This window comes from Salmo salar, chromosome 07 (assembly GCF_965601325.2).
Source record: "Salmo salar chromosome 07, fSalSal1, whole genome shotgun sequence".
Taxonomy (NCBI): Eukaryota; Metazoa; Chordata; class Actinopteri; order Salmoniformes; family Salmonidae; genus Salmo; species Salmo salar.
Window position 1 is genome coordinate 21,153,504 of NC_138297.1, and position 22,731 is coordinate 21,176,234.

A 22,731-nucleotide genomic window follows, 5' to 3' on the forward strand; every position below is an offset into this window, starting at 1 on the left:
TAAGGTCTACTACATCTGTTGTATTCGACACGTGACAAATACATTACATTTTCAATACAAGCTGAATAAAATGTGCACTGTCCTACGACTGCCATCTTCAAACTGAATGATACTTAATAATTTAAATGTGTATTTCACAGCAGCCTGCACAGTAATACAAAACATTACACATTAAGTTGGTTATAATAAGACAGTTGGAATGCTCATTGTTGTAGATTTAGCTTCCATAGAAAGGAGAAGGCCCTTATTCACAAAGCATGTCAAAGTAGAGTTTCGATTTAGGTCCCCTCTTTTATTCATTATGATTTAAAAGGCAAAACGGATCCTAGATCAGCACTCCTACATCAAACAACACTGGGGAAATATCTTCTAGTAAACATATTTTCCATGTCACTGTGTCCTACTTCAATAAACAAGGAGCACACACACACACACAGACATAAACAAACATACAGTGCCCTCCACTAATATTGGCACCCTTAGTAAATATGAGCAAAACGGGCTGTAAAAATGTTTTTGTTGTTTATCCTCTTGGTCTTTCCATCAAAATATTCACAAAAATCTAACCATTATTTAAAGTAAATTAATTGAAAGAAAACATTTATTCTTATCATAAAAAAATATATTCTCAAATATATGTGTGCCACAATTATTGGCACCCCTTCATTCAATACTTTGTGCAACCTCCCTTTGCCAACATAACAGCGCTGAGTCTCCTATAATGCGTACTGAGGTTGGAGAACACATGGCAAGGGATCTGAGACCATTGATTTTGAGGTGTGCTTTGGATCATTGTCCTGCTGGAAGATCCAACCACGGCCAGGTTTTGATTGAATATCTGCTGGTACTTGATGGAGTCCATAATACCATGTATCCTAAGTAGTTGTCCAGGGCCTTTGGAAGAAAAACAGCCCCACAACATCAAAGATCCACCACCATACTTCACAGTGGGGATGAGGTACTTTTCTGCATGTCTATCTTTCTGTCTACGCCAAACCCACCTCTGGTGTTTGTTTCCAAAAAGCTATATTTTGGTCTCATCTGCCATAGAACCTGGTTCTGTTGAAAGTTCCAGTAACGTTTGGCAAACTGTAGGCGCCTGAGTTTGTTGTTTGATGACCGAAAAGGCATTTTTATGACAACCCTCCCAAACAACTTGTGGTTATGTAGGTGGCGTCTGATCGTAGTTTTGGAGACTTTCTGACCCCAAGACCCAACTAACGTCTCCATCCTCCTCACTGTGCTTGGGGTCAATATAGATAAACGTCCTCTTCCAGGCCCATTGTTGACATCTCCAGTTGCTTTAAACTTCTTAATTATTGCCCTGATAGTGGAAATGGGCATTTTCAACCATTGAGCTATTTTCTTATAGCCATTTCCTGATTTGTGCAGCTCAACAACCTTTTGTCGCACATCATTACTGTATTCTCGGGTCTTTCCCATAGTGATGGATGACTATGGGAACTTGGCCGGTGTGTCACCTCATATTTACATACCCCAGTGAAACAAGTCATGGCTTACCACTTCAGTGTTCTTAATCACTCAGGTGAACTTAAATACATAAAAAATGAATGGGAATATACTTCAGTTAGATTTTACTCATAAGAATTTCTAGGGGTGCCAATAATGGTGGCACACATGTTTCGGATAAAAAAAATGTTTCCATTTATTTCACATTCATTTTTTCAATCATTTTATTTCAATTAAAGATTCGATTTTTTGTGAACATTTTGAATGAAAGACCAAGAGGTTAAACAGCAAATCTTTTTTTCACAGCCCATTTTGCTCATATTTACCAAGGGTGCCAATATTAGTGGAGCATACTGTACACACTTGAGTCAGGCAGAAACCTATGTACACACACACTAACACACACATGCATATGCACAAAGACACAAACACACAGACATGCGCAAAGAAACAGGCACACACACACACACCGGACACAAATGCCTGAATACCTTTTCAGAAAGCTACTGTCCCTATCTTTTTGTCAAAGAGGAGTCAGAGAAAACAACTATTTTTAGGAGCAGGTTTAATGTTGCTGAGAGGAGAACTCAGCCATCCATGTCATGTAATGCCATCAATAATTTAGTGCTACCAAATCCACACCGTGTTAGTGGAAAGGACATGGTGTTGGGAAAAAATAAACCTCTGCAATTTGTTTTCAGGTGATGTCTTTACAACACCCATCTCTTAATCATAATGGCAAGATTCTACTAAAGTAAAAGTTGTTAACAATATTGTTAGCCTTAAAATCAACTAAACAATGTCTGTCTGTCTGTCTGTCTGTCTGTCTGTCTGTCTGTCTGTCTGTCTGTCTGTCTGTCTGTCTGTCTGTCTGTCTGTCTGTCTGTCTGTCTGTCTGTCTGTCTGTCTGTCTGTCTGTCTGTCTGTCTGTCTGCCAGTCTGCCAGTCTGTCTGCCAGTCTGTCTGCCAGTCTGCCAGTCTGCCAGTCTGCCAGTCTGCCAGTCTGTCTACTACAGCAAATGTATATCTATGTGTGTTTGAGTTTATGTGCTGTCTCTCTACCGCCGTGTTCCCCAGTCGCTGCTTGGTGCAGAGTGAAACAGTAAAGCTGGGGGAGATAGCTTTCAGAAGCTTACATAAAGCCACTGGACTTAATAATTCATGGAGCAAAAATCCCTCAGTGCTCAGTATTTATATCTCCCTGAATGTGTTCTGTGACTGTGAGTCCTGTCACAGTACAGGCCAGCTGAGGGGAAACTTTTACTTTCTACTTTTCATATATTTTTTTCACTTTCTTTCAGAGGACAGGTTTCACATTAAGGGCCTGTGGCACAGAGAGGGAGATACTGTATTTTCCATAATGTCTCAGAGTCTGCATGTGTATACCATGTGGTAGCTCCCTGTATGTATAGGATGATGATAATCATGACTCCTATCCTTTGGGTTTTTTGAGTCGTGTTGTTGCTCTGCAAAGAGACGTCAGGGAGATTTCAGGAAAAGGAAAGAGAATATGACTGGACTTTCAAACTACTGGATAGGACACACACGCAAACACATCCTCTCTTCTATAAACCTGTGACGATAGAAGCCAAGCATATATCGGGGTGGGGGACTGTTAACATGAAAAAATCTAGAGTGACAAATTAGTTGCAAATATTGTAGAGATCGTGCACCGCTCATGCTGACATTTACAAGTCCTTGCTGATCTTTCCACTGTGACAACTAAACGTCTTTGCCATCAGATCAGCCTGAGTTCCGATGGCTGAGTCGCAAATGGCACCCTATTCCCTACATAGTGCACTACTTTCAAAAGTAGTACACCATATAGGGAATAGACTGCCATTTGGGACATAGACTATGTCATTCATCTGATTAATGGAAGACTGATAAGTCTTAGATGCAACTAAACGGTTGCATCTAAATGGAATGAGGGAGCAGGATCTGGGTAAGAAACAGAGACAGAGTACTATCTGTTATAATGGATTGGGTGAGCTTCTGGTACAGCGGAAGAGCAAGCTTTTAGATGGGCTTAGTGTACTATCGGATTCTAGTATGGGTAAGGCATTACACTACAGTGTTGTATTAGCTGACATGAAACCTTTCAAAATAAGAGTTGAGTCTGATAGAATGAGTCTATAAAGCCGTATTGAGAAATCATTCTGACCTGACAAATATCGTCCCTCAATGAAAAATCAAAAAGGTCATTCAAGTTCGAGCAAAGCCGCGAATGTTGGCTATTGTTAAAGTATAGGGAGACACTAGCTTAGTAGAGGTTTGTCCTCACTCTTCTATCTAAAAAAGCAGAGTTCAAACACGTTCCTACTCAGAGATTCATTCGAAAACATTTGCCGGTGTTCACTGTTTATGGTGCTTTCAGCACTGAGAAAGTTGCTCTCCATGATACCCTGCAGAAGGGCAGAAGGTTTTATTGTGCCAGAGATTTCATGAATGTGGGCCATGAACTCACCCAGAACTGAGGCTCCTCTGTTCCACTCATGCAGGTGGCAACATTCTGCCCGATGCCCAAGCTTCGTCCTCGCCAACAACACCAGTATGACCAATACCCCCTATGCCCCCACCTAAGAGACAGAGAGAGAGACACAGAGACAGAGACAAAGAGAGGAGGAAAATGACAAAAAGAGATAGAGGAGAGAGAGAAGTGGGAGACAAGATAGAGCATGTAAGAAACTGTGCAGTGTATCATTTGATCAGTCACTGATTAAACAGTGAAAACCAGTAAACACTGCAGCCCTCCAGGACTGACATGATGCAACTCAACTCTTAACAAACATAAGCTGTTTTGACCAGGGATGACACTAAACCTTCTTAAAAATGCAGTCCGGTATCTGAAGCATAACAAATGTGTAATACATTGTAGAAATTGGATTCGTAACAAATCATCCGAATTGCATTTAATATATTTTTTAGAATAATAATAATTTTGCAGCGCTCAACATATCATATGAAATGGATGACGCAGTACACCAAAAAGTTCTGGAGCATCACTTTAATCTTAAGGCCTAAGTTGTTTCATCCTGCAGAGAGCCATTGTTTACAGATGGCTGGTTCTGTAAGGATGCAGCCTGGCATCCTTGATCAACTAAACATAAACTATTCGGTTTCACCAAAATAACGTGTCCTGTCAACAGAGGCATATTCAATATCTCTAGGAACAATCCTTATGATTCGTCGGGTTGAATGTGTCTTTTGCTATCAAATAAGTGTTTTAAACAAGTTTTTCTCCAGGGTCTCCCATTTCCGCCTGTAGAAGTGGGAACTTATGTGGTAGCTAACTCTCACATGACTGCGTGGTCTAGAATGGACAACAATGGCAGCCCACATGTGGAAAATGGGAGACCATGGATAAAAACATGTTAATCACTTATTTGATAGCAAAGGACACATTCAACCAATGGGCTAATTGTTTGCTACAAACATTGTTGAATTTGTATTTTTTATTTTAAATGTAACCTTTATTTAACAAGGCAAGTCAGTAAAGAACGAATTCTTATTTACAATGACGGCCTACTCCGGGCAAATCCGGACAACGCTGGGTCAATTGTGCGCCGCCCTTTGGGACTCGGATGTGATTACTCTTGATAACCTAAGTAGGCTATGCTATCGCTAGTCCCTTAAAGATTTGTGGATTGTAACATGTGAAAGACCAAACACACAGAGTCTGGCTATCATATCAGTTATTTTGAAATGTTTATCTTTATGTTGGTCTTTGATTGTTTTAGCCAACTTGTTCCACTCACCTCCGCTTGGAACTGCTATACTGTCCTCTACCTAGCCTGCCGTGTCCTCTATCTAGCCTGCCGTGTCCTCTACCTAGGCTGCCGTGTCCTCTACCTAGGCTGCCGTGTCCTCTACCTAGGCTGCCGGGTCCTCTACCTAGCCTGCCGTGTCCTCTATCTAGGCTGCCGTGTCCTCTATCTAGCCTGCCGTGTCCTCTACCTAGGCTGCCGTGTCCTCTACCTAGGCTGCCGTGTCCTCTACCTAGGCTGCCGTGTCCTCTATCTAGCCTGCCGTGTCCTCTATCTAGGCTGCCGTGTCCTCTACCTAGGCTGCCGTGTCCTCTACCTAGGCTGCCGGGTCCTCTACCAAGGCTGCCGGGTCCTCTACCTAGGCTGCCGGGTCCTCTACCTAGGCTGCCGGGTCCTCTATCTAGGCTGCCGGGTCCTCTACCAAGGCTGCCGGGTCCTCTACCTAGGCTGCCGGGTCCTCTACCTAGGCTGCCGGGTCCTCTATCTAGGCTGCCGGGTCCTCTACCTAGGCTGCCGGGTCCTCTATCTAGGCTGCCATGTCCTCTACCTAGCCTGCCGGGTCCTCTCTACCTAGCCTGCCGGGTCCTCTCTACCTAGGCTGCCATGTCCTCTACCTAGCCTGCTGTATCCTCTATCTAAAGCAGGTGATTGAAGTATAGTTTCAGGATTTCAATAACATATTCAATGGAAAAAAATATCTTGCTTGGCATCACAATGCAATATTTTATGTGGTTAAACGCAGGCCCAAATCTGACATGACTCGGGTTAAATTAATAATATTTGCATGTGGCGTTTAATATTTGCGTTTAATATTTGCATCATAATATCAGTGTTAGATCAGGGTGTGTCTCAGAGAGAGAAGGAAGCAGAAAGAAGCAGAGACTGCCAGTTTGGGCAGGAGGACTGTGCTGGCAGGGCTCCCTATCCCCAGGGGCGAAGAGCGATGGTGCTTCATGCCTTGCTGCCGTGTCAGTCACATGACCCCCGGAGTAAGAGTCCCCTCAAGCTGCATAATAAATCATCTCAGTCAGGCTGGCTGGCAAGCTCCCTCGAAATGTTCACACACACACACACACACACACACACACACACACACACACACACACACACACACACACACACACACACACACACACACACACACACACACACACACACACACACGTGTGTATAGATACACACATGAGCGTACACATATACACGTGCAAATGCGCACACACTCACACCATCTCTCGCACACACGCCTAAACACAAACACACTAATATACTCTCACATGCACACAGGCTGCTGGAATCATAAAGAGGCAATGCCTTTACTCACTGGCCTACTGAGGGTCCTAAATGTGGGATTTATGCAATGAAAATATGGTGAAACATTTAGGTACCTGACATAATGCCTTTAACACAACATCAAGTGTGCCATTTTCTTACGACAACTGACAAGGTGTGAAAGATTTTAAATATCTACTTGAAATATTAACCTGGTGACAAAACCATTAGTTAGTATCGCATTTGTTTAGCAGATACATTTTTACGTGACATTCGGCTAGCTGTCAGTTGACATCAACTCAAACTATAGTCCACTATAGCTTCGCTCCGTTTGCCATTGGCAGAAGTTGGTTGTCATAAAAGGTGTTGATTTGTGCCACTTAAACTTGAGTGTAGTCTTAAAAGCAAATACTACATATTCTGGCAGGTAGCTCTACTGTAAAAGCGTTACTGGTTGTCTTTAAAAGTACCCAGCCACTCATACATAACAGGCCTCCACAACTTACAGTACTCGTACACGACACAGTAGTTTTGCCAGTGTCAAATACTTAGCAACAAAGTTAGTTTGAGTCCATGGCCCCTTTGTGTTTTCCTAACCGATGTATTTACTTTACATATGTATTGTAAATGTCACCTCTCGTTTGGATCACCTCGCCACCTGAGCAGAGAGAAAGTAGCTTTTAAACCACATCACACTGGAGACACTGAAACACCCACCTGGGGAGTGAAATGTGCTGTAAAGCGTCTAATGCCCCGGCGTGCTTAGTCCGAATATTTAACACACAGAACAAGAAGAATCTATTCTGGACTGCAAGACAACCACTAAGAAATATAAGTGCAGCAAGAGCCATCTCCCTTGAGCGCAAGAGAAAGGTGTTATGGAAAAAAAGACCAGGGTATATATTTAAGGCGAATAGCACGCTTCGAAAACTTTCCGGCAGCGGTTGATGAGTTCAATGGAGATTCTGTAGACACAGAGAGCATTTGCACTGGCGTATGGCGTACTCCCCTGCCTGGGGAACGGGTACAGGGAGGCTAACAGGCGCCCCAATTACAACTGTACCCACAATCCTCTAAGGGGACATAGTTCTGCCTATTGATCTTAGACATGCCCCTTATGGTCATGTATTCATGTTGACATGAGTAATTTTATTACCGTTACATAATTATTTATTATAAATCTGCAACATTAAAAGGAAGCTCAAGGGTGAGTGGTTGTGCAATGTAATCTGACTTGAGTCACATTTTTTTTTAAAGACAAACATCCAGCTTCTTGGAAAAAGAAAGTATAAAGCCGTTAGATACAGAATTAAAATGACTTCCTTTTACATTTTAAGGCAGCTACTCTACACGACTCAGTGAATGTCTGAATGGCAGTCTTAATAGTAATGTATTTAACTTGTGTAACTTCAAGGCCATGAAACCATGAAACCGAACACTGCTTAGATGCAACGCAAATCCAGTCATCTCCAAAATGATGGAAAAACTTGTTAACCTGTTATGGCTAGGGGGCAGTATTTTCACAGCCGGATAAAAAACGTACCCGATTTAATCTGATTATTACTCCTGCCCAGAAACTAGAATATGCATATAATTATTAGCTTTGGATAGAAAACACTCCAAAGTTTCTAAAACTGTTTGAATGGTGTCTGTGAGTATAACAGAACTCATTTGGCAGGCCAAAACCTGAGAAGATTCCCTGTCTGACAATTTCTTGCCCTTCTTGATTATCTCTATCCATTACAGAGGACCTCCGCTGTTACGTGATATTTCCTACGGCTCCCATGGGCTCTCAGAAGGCGGCAAAAAGCTGAATCGTGGCTTTGCAGGCTCTGGTTGAAAAAAAGTAGCGCGTTTGGGTAGTGGCTGGTTACAGTACTGTGAGACTCAGGCGCGTGCCCGCGTCGACCGAATGCTTTGTTTTCTTTTGTCTGTTTACCTAAACGCAGATTCCCGGTCGGAATATTATCGCTTTTTTACGCGAAAAATGGCATAAAAATTGATTTTAAACAGCGGTTGACATGCTTCGAAGTACGGTAATGGAATATTTAGAAATCTTTTGTCACGAATTGCGCCATGCTCGTGACCCTTATTTACACTTCGGATAGTGTCTTGAACGCACGAACAAAACGCCGCTGTTTGGATATAACTATGGATTATTTTGAACCAAACCAACATTTGTTATTGAAGTAGCAGTCCTGGGAGTGCATTCTGACGAAGACAACAAAGGTAATCAAACTTTTGTAATAGTAAATCGGAGTTTGGTCAGGGCTAAACTTGGTCGGTGTCTAAATGGCTAGCCGTGATGGCAGGGCTATCTACTGAGAATATTGCAAAATGTGCTTTCACCGAAAAGCTATTTTAAAATCGGACATATCGAGTGCATAGAGGAGTTCTGTATCTATAATTCTTAAAATAATTGTTATGTTTTTTGTGAACGTTTATCGTGAGTAATTTAGTAAATTCACCGGATGTTTGCGGGGGGTATGCTAGTTCTGAACGTTACATGCTAATGTAAAAAAGCTGGTTTTTGATATAAATATGAACTTGATTGAATAAAACATGCATGCATTGTATAACATAATGTCCTAGGGTTGTCATCTGATGAAGATCATCAAAGGTTAGTGCTGCATTTAGCTGTGGTTTTGTTTTTTGTGACATTATATGCTAGCTTGAAAAATGGGTGTCTGATTATTTCTGGCTGGGTACTCTGCTGACATAATCTAATGTTTTGCTTTCGCTGTAAAGCCTTTTTGAAATCGGACAGTGTGGTTAGATTAACGAGAGTCTTGTCTTTAAAATGCTGTAAAATAGTCATATGTTTGAAAAATTGAAGTTTTGGGATTTTAGAGGAGTTTGTATTTCGCGCCACGCCCATCATTGGATATTGGAGCAGGTGTTCCGCTAGCGGAACGTCTAGATGTAAGAGGATAAAGATGATTGAAAAAGACTGTATAAAATGAATAATACAAATACTGAGCTATAATGAATAATGGCACAAACAACAATAGCCTATCCATGCAACCACAAGGCACTTCCATAAATATGGACATTATTAACAGAACACATGTTAATAAGATATCATATTAAATAATTCATAAGCATGCCGGAGTAGGTGAAGGGGTACATGTTAATAAATACAATATATTGTTTATCTTTGACAAATGGCCATGGATAGGATGATGCATATTGATGATATGTGTTTCGATGAAAGCATATTGGGCATGGAATGTTAAAATGTGGGTTATGGTGTGGTCTGAATGGAATAATTAGACCGAGGGGGGTGAGTAGTAGAGTTGTTTGCTCCCTGACGTGCTAATATACATATAGTGAATACAAAGTATCAGTGTATTCAAAAACATGGCCTATGGTCCTACATTATGAACTGATCACAAAAGTGTTAATGCTAGGGATACACGATACACATCAGAATCGGCCGATATTAGAAAAAATGCGAACATCGGTATTGGCCGATGTCTAGTTTAACGCCGATGTTAAAAACTGATGTCAAAGCTACCGTGCATACCTATATAACATAGGTACATGACATAATGACGCCACGTAACATTTTGCCCAACATGTGCAACACAGCATTCCTAACCTAACCCAGCATTCCTAACCACACAATGTCTGCTGTGTGGATCGAACAGTCATTTGAAAGAATAAGAACATTTCAGTGAGACAACTCAAAGGCGAAATCCATTAAAGCCAAGATAATGGAATTAATTTCCCTTGACAATCAGTGGTTCTCTGTCGTGGGTGATGTTGGCTTTCGCCGACTGGTCGAGCACCGGTATACACTACCAAGTGCGCTATTTTTCAGATGTTGCCCCACCGGAGTTACACAGTAATAGTGTCACTGCTATTAGCTTCACGACATACATACTATGGAACTCCATTTGCGTCTTTGTGTGTCAAAAAAGATACAGTAGCACTGTCAAAGATGTACAAAAAAGTATGTAAACAAGCAAACCCCGGACACGAACGATGTGTTTACAATACCGCGTTGGTAATAAAGCATAATTTGTCCGACCGCAACTTCTGGGGTAGCTAGCTTTAGCTTGGTACCTAGCTAGCACCAATAGAACCAGCCTGAAAACAATGACCAGTAGAAACTGCAGTCATTTTCATTATTCTTAGCAATGATTTAGGAAACCTTGTGAGTAAGTACTACCAAGGTTGCCACTTGTTGTTTGCCTATTAAAATTGAACTTCAGTTCATGAAAATAAATCGTGGAATTTTCGGTTTGCCTTCAAAATAAAAGTATTCTATTGACAGTGATGCAAATAAATACAAATAGTAGAATTATGCCATAGTTTCATTTTGAAGGCTAACCGCAAAGTCCACTATTGTGGCTAATCCTTATTGTGGCTAGCTTCACATAGATGGGTCCAACCACCATTAACTTCTTTGGGATAGGGGGCGGTATTTTGACTTCCAGATGAAAAGCGTGCCCAAAGTAAACTGCCTACTACTCAGGCCCAGAAGCTAGGATATGCATATAATTGGTAGATTTTGATAGAAAACACTCTAAAGTTTCTAAAACTGTTAAAATAATGTCTGTGAGTATAACAGAACTCTAATGGCAGGCGAAGCCCCGAGGATAAACCATCCTCCCCAAAAAAATTCATCCTACCACTGATTTCAATGGCTGGCACTTTTATAATAGGGCGAAATCGTACCCGATTGCAGTTCCTAGGGCTTCCACTAGATGTCAACAGTCTTTAGAAAGAGTTTCAGGCTGGTTTTTGGAAAAATGAGGCAGAAATTGTAGTTTTTCTAGGTGGCTCCTATTTTGCTGTAGTGTTTCCAAGCGGGTGAATGAGAGCGCGTTCTTTGGTATTTTTCTCCGGTAAAGACAATAACAATTCTCCGTCTTAAATTTTTGCGTTTATTTGCGTATTAGGGTACCTAAGGTTTGAGTATAAATGTTGATTGACTTGTTTGGATAAGTTTATTGGTAACGTTTGGGATTCATTTTGTATGCATTTTGAAGGAGGGAAACCGAGTGGATTGTTGACGGAAGCGCACCAGCTAAATTGAGTTTTTATGTATATAAAGAAGGACTTTATCGAACAAAAGGACCATTTGTAATGTAACTGGGACCTTTTGGAGTGCCAACAGAAGAAGATCTTCAAAGGTAAGGCATATATTATATCGCTATTTCTGACTTTTGTGTCGCAACTCCCTGGTTGAAAATGATTTGTTATGCATTTGTGTGCTAGGCGCTGTCCTCAGATAATCGCATGGTTTGCTTTCGCCGTAAAGCCTTTTTGAAATCTGACATGGCGGCTGGATTAACAACAAGTTAAGCTTTGTTTTGATGTATTGCACTTGTGATTTCATGAAAATGTAATATTTATAGTAATTTAATTAGAATTTGGCGCTCTGCAATTTCACCGGAAGTTGTCGAAATGGGACGCTAGCGTCCCACTGATCTGCAAGAAGTTAATCAAATAAGAACTGTCTTATAAATTAGGGTTATTTTAGATGATGACAACTAGCTATATTGTTAGCTAGCTAACTATAGCTACTGAAACAGATTATGTTGTTTTGCTATGTTTTTGGGGAAGAACACTGTTTGCATCCATGAGCTAGCTAGCTTTTTTTATGACCAGCACTGTAGGTGCGCTAGACAACTTTGCCAGCATCATAGCATACGTATCGATGAATCGTTGTGACATGAAATACGAGTGAGTGTAATCAATGTGTAATAACTACATAAAAAAATTATGAACGCGTTAAATTATTATGTGACGTGCAGTCATATTCAGGTCCTGAAGCTTAATTCACACATCAAATAGTGTTATTTGACACGTCAAATAGTGTTAAATAGTATATTTTTTGACACGCAAAGACCCAAACGGCATTCCATTGCAATTCTGGTTGAGAATGAAACGACTAAACAAATGAATAACTAAACGGCACATCAAGTAAGTGAAAGAAATAGGTTTTGATTATGTTTACTGGGAATGGGGATATACATGAATTCCAACAAAATAACTTTTTGGTCAGTGTGGCGTGTGTGTAACCTTTATTTAACTAGGCAAGTCAGTTAAGAACAAATTCTTATTTACAATGATGGCCCAGACGACGCTGGGCCAATTGTGCGCCGCCCTATGGGACTCCCAATCATGGCCGGATGTGATACAGCCTGGATTCGAACCAGGACTTTAATGATGCCTCTTGCACTGAGATGCAGTGCCTTAGACCGCTGCGTCCACGTGTGTGTGTTAACTATTTAACTGCACTAGAATGCTTAAAAGGCCACAACATTTTTTAAATATCAGATATCGGTATAATTTTTTTGGGGCAAGGAAAATATTGGATATCGGTATAGGCCAAAAATGTAATACTGGTGCGTCACTAGTTAATGGAGTTGTGTGATTTTTGTTTAGGAGAAAGCTTACAGTACGTGCTTACATCATGTGTCATGTTTACATACACAGTAACAGTCCAGTTGAACAGGCAGTGTAGTAGCGCAGTGTTGGTTGTCTGTCTGAAGGGTAGAGTTCTCAGCTCACTGGGTAGGAGGCACTTCTAGGGAAGGGAATGGTTTGGGACCCTCAGGCGAGTACAGGGAGAGACCGCCTCGGCTCACTATTATTCGAGTCACTATTATTCGAGTTACAAGTAAGTCTCAATTTATAAGCTCCAAGTCTCAAGTCGAAACCCAAGTACAACGGGTGGAGTCTCGAGTCAAGCCTCCCCTTGAGAAACCAAATTGAATCTGTCTAACAGGAACTCAAATGGGTACATATAAGTGTTTGGCCCCTCCCATACAATTACCCAATTGGCAATTACAACCAATAAACCGTTTTTACAATATTAAAGGCAATTTCCACATCCATTCTTACATTGGCACACTCATCTTAATCAGACTTAATGATTATTCATGATATTTCATCACAATTCATTCATTCATTCATTCATTCATTCATTCATTCATACAGGAAAAATATTTTTCAAACTACACTATTTGAGAAACAGACATCTCACAAGTCCTCAACTGGCAGGTTCATTAAATAGTATCCGCAAAACACCAGTCTCAATGTCAACAGTGAAGAGGCGACTCCGGGATGCTGGGCTTTTAGGCAGAGTTCCTCTGTCTAGTGTCTGTGTTCTTTTGCTTCTTTTATTTTTATTGGCCAGTCTGTGCTATGTCTTTTTCTTTGCAACTCTTCCTAGAAGGCCAGCATCCCGGAGTCGCCTCTTCACTGCTGACGTTGAGACTGGTGTTTTGAGGGTACTATTTAATGAAGCTACCAGTTGAGGACTTGTGAGGTGTCTGTTTCTCAAACTAGACACTCTAATGTACTTGTCCTCTTGCTCAGTTGTGCACCGGGGCCTCCCACTCCTCTTTCTATTCTGGTTAAAGACAGTTTGCCCTGTTCTGTGAAGGGAGTAGTATACAGTGTTGTACAAGATCTTCCGTTTCTTGGCATTTTCTCGCATGGAATAGCCTTAATTTCTCAGAATAAGAATAGACTGATGAGTTTCAGAATACATTTCTTTGTTTCTGGCCATTTTGAGCATGTAATCGAATCCACAAATGCTGATGCTCCAGATACTCAACTAGTCTAAAGAAAGCCAGTTTTATTGCTTCTTTAATCAGAACAACAGTTTTCAGCTATGCTAACATAAATGCAAAATGTTTTTCTAATGATCAATTAGTCTTTTAAAATTATAAACTTGGATTAGCTAACACAACGTGCCATTGGAACACAGGAGAGATGGTTGCTGATAAAGGGCCTCTGTACGCCTATGTAGATATTCCATAAAAAAATCGGACTTTTCCAGCTACTATAGTCATTTACAACATTAACAATGTTTACACTGTATTTCTGATCAATTTGATGTTGTTTTAATGGACAAAAAATTGGCTTTTCTTTCGAAAACAAGGACATTTCTAAGTGACCCCAAACTTCTGAATGGTAGTGTATGTATATAGGGCAGCAGCCTCTAATGTGCTAGTTCCAATAAATGCTATAGCCCTTGATCTTCAAGAATAGGACTTGGAAATATGGAAGTATAGATTAGTCAAATTATTTTACCTGAGCATGACCACATTTCCTCTCCCCACCAGTCACCATGTGTGAATAGTAGAGATAGGCTTCCATTCCATCAACAGTGTGTTCATATAATATGACTGACTGTATGGGGAGGAGCAACTGTCTCCTGGAACAGCAATAGGCCTGCTGCCCCTGAGGGGGGTGCTGCTAGCATGCTTTATCTGTGGTGTTTAGCTAAACTGGTTTGTATGATATACATGCATACAGTACAGTACAGCTGTTATTATTGGCAACAATTTTGAAGTAAATTGGTTGATTCATCTCTATGATGTGACAATTCATCTATAAGACAACCTATGCACTGTTGTCACTTTATTTCCCCATGTAATTTAGTGATTTGTTTTGATATTGCATTGGTGGAGGGTTGACATTTCAACAAACATGATTACAAACTGAAAACTGAAAAAATATAAATGCAACATGGAACAATCGTATCAATTTTTACTGAGTTACAGTTAAAAAAGGAATCAGTCAATTGAAATAAATTCATTAGGCCCTAATCTATGGATTTCACATGACTGGGAATACAGATATGCATCTGTTGGTCAAAGATACCTTTAAAAAAAGGTAGGGGCGTGGATCAGAAAACCAGTCAGCATCTGGTGTGACCACCATTTGCCTCATGCAGCACGAAAAGTTGACTATTTGCCTCCTTTGCAAAAAGTTGATCAGGCTGTTGATTGTGACCTGTGGAATGTTGTCCCACTCCTCTAAAATGGCTGTGCGAAGTAGCTGGATATTGGTGGGAACTGGAACACACTGTCGTACACGTCGATCCAGGGCATCACCCTACCGCCACCATGGGGCACTCTGTTCTCAACGTTGAGATCAGCAAACCGCTCGCCCACACGATGCCATACACGTTGTCTGCCATCTGCCCGGTACAGTTGAAACCGGTATTAATCCGTGAAGAGCACATTCTTCAGTGTGCCAGTGGCCATCGAAGGTGAGCATTTGTCCACTGAAGTCAGTTACGACGCCGAACTGCAGTCAGGTCAAGACCTTAGTGAGGACGACGAGCATGCAGATAACCTTCCCTGAGACGGTTTCTGACAGTTTGTGCAGAAATGCTTCAGTTGTGCAAACCCACAGTTTCATCAGCTGTCCAGGTGGCTGGTCTCAGACGATCCCGCAGGTGAAGAAGCCGGATGTGGAGGTCCTGGGCTGGTGTGGTTACACATGGTCTGTGGTTTTGAGTCCGTTTGGACGTATTGCCAAATTCTCTAAAAGGACGTTGGTAGATAAATTAACATTTAATTCTCTGGCAACAGCTCTGGTGGGCATTCCTGTAGTCAACATGCCAATTGCACACTCCCACAACAGTTGAGACATCTGTGGAATTGTGTTGTGAGACAAAACTGCACATTTTTGAGTGCCCTTTTATAATCCCCAGCACAAGGTGCACCTGTGTAATGATCATGCTGTTTAATCAGCTTCTTGATATACCACACCTGTCAGGTGGATGGATTAACTTGGCAAAGGAGAAATGTTCACTAACATGCTTGTAACAAATTTCTACACAAAATTTGAGAGAAATAAGCTTTTTATGTGTCTGGGTTATTTTATTTCAGCTCATGAAACATGGGATCAACACTTTACATGTTGCGTTTATATTTTGTGACCTGTTTCAAGAAGCTAGGAGTGTGTCACATGTCACTACTTCAAAGGACAGCCATTTGAACATTTCAACAAAAAATGTTTTTAGCAAAATGTTTTTTGTTGTTGCAGAAATGCCTTCTGGAACATGCAAACTTTCATGTGCCTTAATAACAAATGTGTATGCCATCTGTAAATACGAATAAAATTGTTAAATTATGAGCCTAGTTGGTTTAGCTATGATTGGTTGAGATAATTAATGGGCTGGACATGCTGAGTTCAGATTGGTCTGCCATGTAGCAGGCTTCTGTCTATAACATGAGCTGCTCAGTATGTGGAGATACTCCTTTCTAATGCAGCTTTTTTGAAAGATATCATGAAGAACTGATAAAGTGTTGCTACTGCTCTCAACATTGCTGCCCTGAAGTTAACAGGACCTATCGAGAAAGATCAGTGGGAAAAAGTTATGATGGACTATTTTCTGGTGGACGATCATGCCACGTTGACTCTCTCTGACTCTAAAAATGTACCAGACGATGAGGAAATCCCTGATTTAGGTAAAAACGTTTTCATTGAACCAGACATTGTAGAGTCTTCTGATGACAGTGATGGAGAATAAACGGTGATCAAGAAGTTGACCACGTTTTGAAATCAGTGGAATTCCCTGTGGAAACAGAGAGATGATTGCCAAATGCAGAGAGAGAGTCGAAAAGAGACCACAGAAGGCTGTTGTATAAAACACCTGTCTCCAGATGAAATTTTCAAACTAATGGCAACCATGGCATCCATGATAGAAAGGCAGAAGCATTCATCTATGTTTATGGGTAAGAGTCTAGCTACATTTTCAGATATTATACGTTTCAAATTTTGTGAGAAAGTCGTTTTCAATGCAAGTTCAAGCATACTGTTAGCTTGCTAGCTAGCTAACATTGAACCTTGTTGGTTAATTAACTTAGGCTACCTGCAGATTCATGCATGGTGCATGGTAGTATGAGTAGGATTATGGTTCATTGTTTCACTTGCTAGCTACATGTCTAAACAAAAGTCTCCACTATGCAAGTAACCATTTCACTGTACCATACACAGCTTCTGTATCCTGTGCATGTGAAAAATAAGCGTTTTATTTGATATAGTGTGTGTTTACCAGAGATGGTAATTTGAAGAACAACAAGAACAACACCAAGGTCAGATTAGAATATATGATAAGTGTATTTATACTACTACTTTTTGCAACTATTTTCACCACTTTTATTCTTCAAATCTTTGGTTGTTAACTACATTACCTTATTCACTCTGTTTAGCACATGGCCTCATATGTGACTGACCGGCTCGATTCAGTCCTACGTAGCAGCATTTTTAATGGTGTTTTTTTACATTGGATATAAGTAGAGACTCAGAGCTAGAAAATTGTATATCACATACTACAGATGAGGAACAATGGGAAAGTAATTATGCTTTGAAAGATGATAGGGCGTGGCTCAGAAGGTAGGGGCGTGGATCAACTTTTGAGAAAATGGTACACCTACTGGAGAGCTCTTCTTTGTCTACACCCATTCAGCATCGTTCACACCCTCTTAAGCCTTAGCCCCACCCATCTCTTTAAGGATTCACATGTGAGGCCATGTACTAAACAACCAAAGATTTGAAGACTAAAGGCTGGTTTATACTATGGGTGCGTTCGTAAATTCTATCTGGAGTGCCAGAGTGCACTCAAAGTTCGTAAACTCAGAGCGTTGTCAGATTGTCCGTTCGTAAATTCAGAGCATTACGCTCTCGGAGCATTCAGAGCGCACACTAGACGCTCTGACGGAGGAGTAGGGTTGATCCGAGTGTTCTGACCTAACAAAAGCAGTCAAGCACCGAAGGTAATTGGCTAATGTTGGTTAGGTTGCTAGCTACTTCCAGACACAAATGAGAGAACAGCTCACTCTGACCATTTTACTCGCCCTAGCAGAGCCGGTTAGGCTGTTTTATGTTATCTAGAGCGTGGTTAACTCTAACTGTGCTGCTGGCATCAATTTAATTATGCTTTTTTTGCCAACGTTTACTGACATTGGACATATTCAACGGGTGTTGAGCGTTCGTAAAATCCCCAGTTATTCTGCACTCTGGCAAACTCAGACAAGAATGCTCTGAAATCGGAGTAGATAGCCAGAGCAAATTTATCAGCTACGTCTATCGACAGTTGTCGCAGTAACATAATGAACATTCTATTGAAATGGTTACTTGCATAGTGGAGTATTTTGTTTAGACATGTAGCTAGTTACCTAGCTAAACACTGAACCATAATCCCAACTCATAACATTACTACCCTGCATGAATCTGCAGGTAACAAACCAACTAGGTTCAATGTTAGCTAGCTAGCTAACATTAGGCTATAACTAGCAATGCAAATGGCTCTGAGATACAAATAATATTAATACACAGATCATACACATAGGTAACATTAGCTAGTAAGCCAGCCAGCTAATGTTAGCTAGCTAACAGTACGCTTTAACCTGAAATGAAAACAACTTTCAGGTGTAATATCAGAAAATGTAGCTATCTAAACCATCTTACCCTTATACAAGGATGGACGCTTCCCCCTTCTGTCATGGATGCCATGGTTGCCCGTAGTTTGAAGATGTAATTCAGAGACAGGTGTTTAATACAACAGCATTCTATGTGTTCTCTTTTCGACTCCCTCTGCATATTAGCAATGAAACGCCAGAATTTTCTGCATCTCCTTAGCTATCATAATCTAATTCCACCAGGCATTCCACTGATTTCAAAACTCTGTCCTCCAGAAATTGGAGAGTAACACTGTGCAGTTCTACTATATGATATCTTTAAAAAAAATCTGTGTTAGAAAGGATTACCTACACATACTGACCAGCTCATATTATAGACCGAAACGTGCTACATGGCCGGCCAATCCGAACTCATCTCTCTGCATTTATCTCTAATTATCTCAACCAATCATGGCTAAACCAACCAGGCTCGTAATTTAACTATGTTATTTGTATTTACAGTTGTCATACAAGTTTGTTATTAAGTCACATAAAAGTTCATATGTTCCAGAAGGCATTTCCGCCAAAAACCACATTTTGATAAAAAAAACCTTTTCGTTCAAATGGCTCTCCTGTGAAGTAGTGACGTGCGACATACGCCTAGTCTCCTGAAATGAGTCACATACGTGAATCCTTAAAGAGATGGGTGCGGCTAAGGCTTAAGAGGGGTTGAACGATACTGAATAGGTGTAGACAAAGAAGAACTCTCCAGTAGGTGTACAAAAACATTCAAGGGCCATTTTCTCAAAAATGGGGTTACAAGTTGATCAACCTTCAAAGCAGAATTACTTTCTCATTGTTCTTCAACAGCAGTGATACATAGGACCGAATCCAGGTGGTGGGTCACATTTTTGTTCAGTGTAGTATAAAGCTAAATTGAATGAGAGAATGTATCATTGATCTGCATAGCTCTTACCTGTTAGGAACACTTGATACCAATGCTGCCTCGGACCAGAAGGAATGAAAGAATCTGAACTCCTCGGAATTTCCCTGGAAAAGAAGATGATTGGAAGGATTTAGGTGACATCACTAAACGACTGTCAATGTTTTTAATACCTGCTCAGAACCAACCATGTGATGACAATAGATGTGGCAATATGATCATCTGTGACATCAGCATAGGAGGCTGTCTATGCCACACACAGGCTGCATGCCATATTTCTTATGGGCCCTAGTCAAGTAGTGCACTTTGTAGGGAACAGGGTGACATTTGAGACACAACCAAATACTATTGACCAAGTAACACTGAATACTGGAGTTCATTGCTTCACTGACTGTAGAGAACACCAAAATACAAAATACAAACAGAGATCCTATGCCAGTTTAGAGCAGGAAGACGATAGGAAGGATGGTTTTCAGTTCATTACGGTGTCCGCCCAAAATACCTGCACAAATATTTATATAGTGACAGTTTCCTCCATATACTGTACAGTCACTGTTATTTGCATTGTTGAAAGACATTGTTTGTTTGTTTGTAAACAAACACAGCCCCAAATCTCTCTCTCTCTATCTCTCACACATACACACAGACTCTCCATTATCAGTGTCATCCTTTCTCTCTTCCTCTCTCCGTCTCACCCTCTGTCTGTGAGTAGTCTTAATTGATTTGTCTTCAGCCGCGTAGCGATCGACAGCTGGGAGATAATGGGGAAGTAAAGGAACACAGACGAGCCCCGGAGGACCAGAGAGAGAGCTCTTCCTCACCAACGACACACACACTCACACACACGCTCGGTCACACACCAAATGGTGGGGAATAATTCAGTCTTGGCTTGTATTGTGTCCTTTGTGTTCTACCCACACCCAAGCCTTCAGTCTATTTTACCAGTACTTTAATATGCAAAATCATCTGTTTACTCTCCAAAAGATCAAAGTAGGTTCTAAAGATTTCTAAAAATCACTTCCTTCATTATGCAAGCCCACAAGGAGTGGCAAGAGTGTGCTTCTCACGCCCGGCATTGGAGCATACTGATTAATTAGCTTGTATAATTAGCTTAATGACATAGAGAAACACGGCTCCAGCCACCCAAGAAGTTATGCTAATATCTCCTGTCTATAGCAATTAAAACACCCATAATTTCAGCACCAAAATAGTGTAATTCAAAACTATGAGCTGGTAGGTTTGTGTTGTAAGCTGTCACAGCATTGTGTTAGCTGATACCGTAGCAAGGTGATAGCAGATAGGCACAGTGCTGAAAAGTACAGGGGCCGGATTCACAAAACACTACTTACGAAAAAAACATAAGAAGTTTCTTAAGGAACAAAATAAGAAGTTCATAAGATTGTTTGTAAGTGCAATTCCTCAAAATGTTCTTAGGAATTCATAGTTTTCTTAGGAACTTCGTAAATATGTTTCCTAAGAACTTCACCATTCATGTGGACTAACTAGAGGAGGTGTTGTCCATGATAGGAGAGACAGTGGCAGAGGGACTGCATGACCAGTAAGTTAGGTAGCTAGCTAGCTAACATGTAATGACATTAGCCAACATAGCTAACAACGTTAAAGTTAGCCAAGTTCTTCTTTGCAAATTGACGAGCTAACGCTAGATATTTAACACTTCTAGAATATTGTAATATATTGTAAATTACTAGTTAGCTAGATAATACGCATTTAATTAGTTTTCTTGCTGTGTTTAAATGTCCAATAGCCAACTGTGTCTGTGGGCCGGAGCAAGAAAACGTTAATGGTTACATAAGTATCAATTCTTCACAAGACAAGGGTTTAGCTGTCCTAAAGTTAAGTACATTTCCAAGAAGAAATCCTAAAATATTATTTTCAAGAATCCTATTCCTTCCGATCTATTTTCTTAGGAAGAAACATAGGAAAAAACTTAAGAACATTTCCAATAACTTTATTGAGGAATAGCAACGTTGCTTAACTTTCCTCATAAGTCTATAGTGGGCAGTTTAGAAGAAACGCCTTCTTAAGAAGGTTTTGTGAATCTGGGCCCAGGTTTCTATAGCTATCTCCTTTAAACTGAAACCATTGCCAACTCAAGTGTCCATATTATGACAGTACGGTGTCCATATTAGGATAGCCTCAGAGTCACAAAGACTTTGTGTCCCAGAGTTGCAAATCATGTGAAAGAATAGAGAAGTAATATATATGTTTCGGAGGTGATGAAAACAGTAGGGTTTCGCAAACACATCAGAATCAATATAGAGAATCAGGGGTGTATTCATTAGTGCACAATGTAAAAAATAAAATAAAAAAACAAACAAATAAACAACATTTTTAAACAAAATGAGAGTTGCTTATTGGTCAAGTTAAGGTAGATCCTCCCCTTTTTTTTGGCCTGTTTGCTTCTGTTTGGCTCCTCGTAAATACACCCCAGGTGAAGAAAGGTTGATAGCCTCTTTACTTGACTGTGCAACATCTTTATCTCAATTTGTAAAACATGTTTTATCTCTTGATAACTGTGGCTATGGAACATAAATAGGCCTACTGTATATATCTCTATATACCCCTGATGCAAAATGTACAGAATATGTCTCTGAACATAGACAGAAGTGCAATACTTTCATCTTAGGAGACACACAGCTTGAAAGCAGTCATCAAAATCCTGCCACACACCCTTCTCCCTAAAACACACCACACACACACACACACACACACACACACACACACACACACACACACACACACACACACACACACACACACACACACACACACACACACACACACACACACACACGCACGCACGCACACACACACACACACACACACACACACACACATTTATGTCATTTAGCAGACGCTCTTATCCAGAGCGACTTACAAATTGGTGCATTCACCTTATGATATCCAGTGGAACAACCACTTTACAATAGTACATCTATATATATATATTTTTTTGGGGGGGGGGGGTTAGAAGGATTACTTAATCCTATCCCAGGTATTCCTTAAAGAGGTGGGGTCACACACACACACACACACACACACACACACACACACACACACACACACACACACACACACACACACACACACACACACACACACA

The 22,731-nt window shown here is 40.7% G+C and overlaps 1 protein-coding gene across 29 annotated transcripts in view; it reads right to left on the bottom strand.

Moving 5' to 3' along the window:
• Positions 1-22,731, bottom strand: part of LOC106608606 (receptor-type tyrosine-protein phosphatase delta) — a 643,701-nt gene that overhangs the window by 402,025 nt on the left and 218,945 nt on the right. For all 29 annotated transcript variants that reach the window (XM_082977423.1, XM_045721669.2, XM_082977431.1 and 26 more), the window contains 2 exons: positions 19,641-19,714; positions 3,938-4,049 (listed from right to left, as the gene is read on the bottom strand). The gene's annotated coding sequence lies outside the window, so the exon portion shown is untranslated. The remainder of the gene's footprint in view (positions 1-3,937; positions 4,050-19,640; positions 19,715-22,731) is intronic.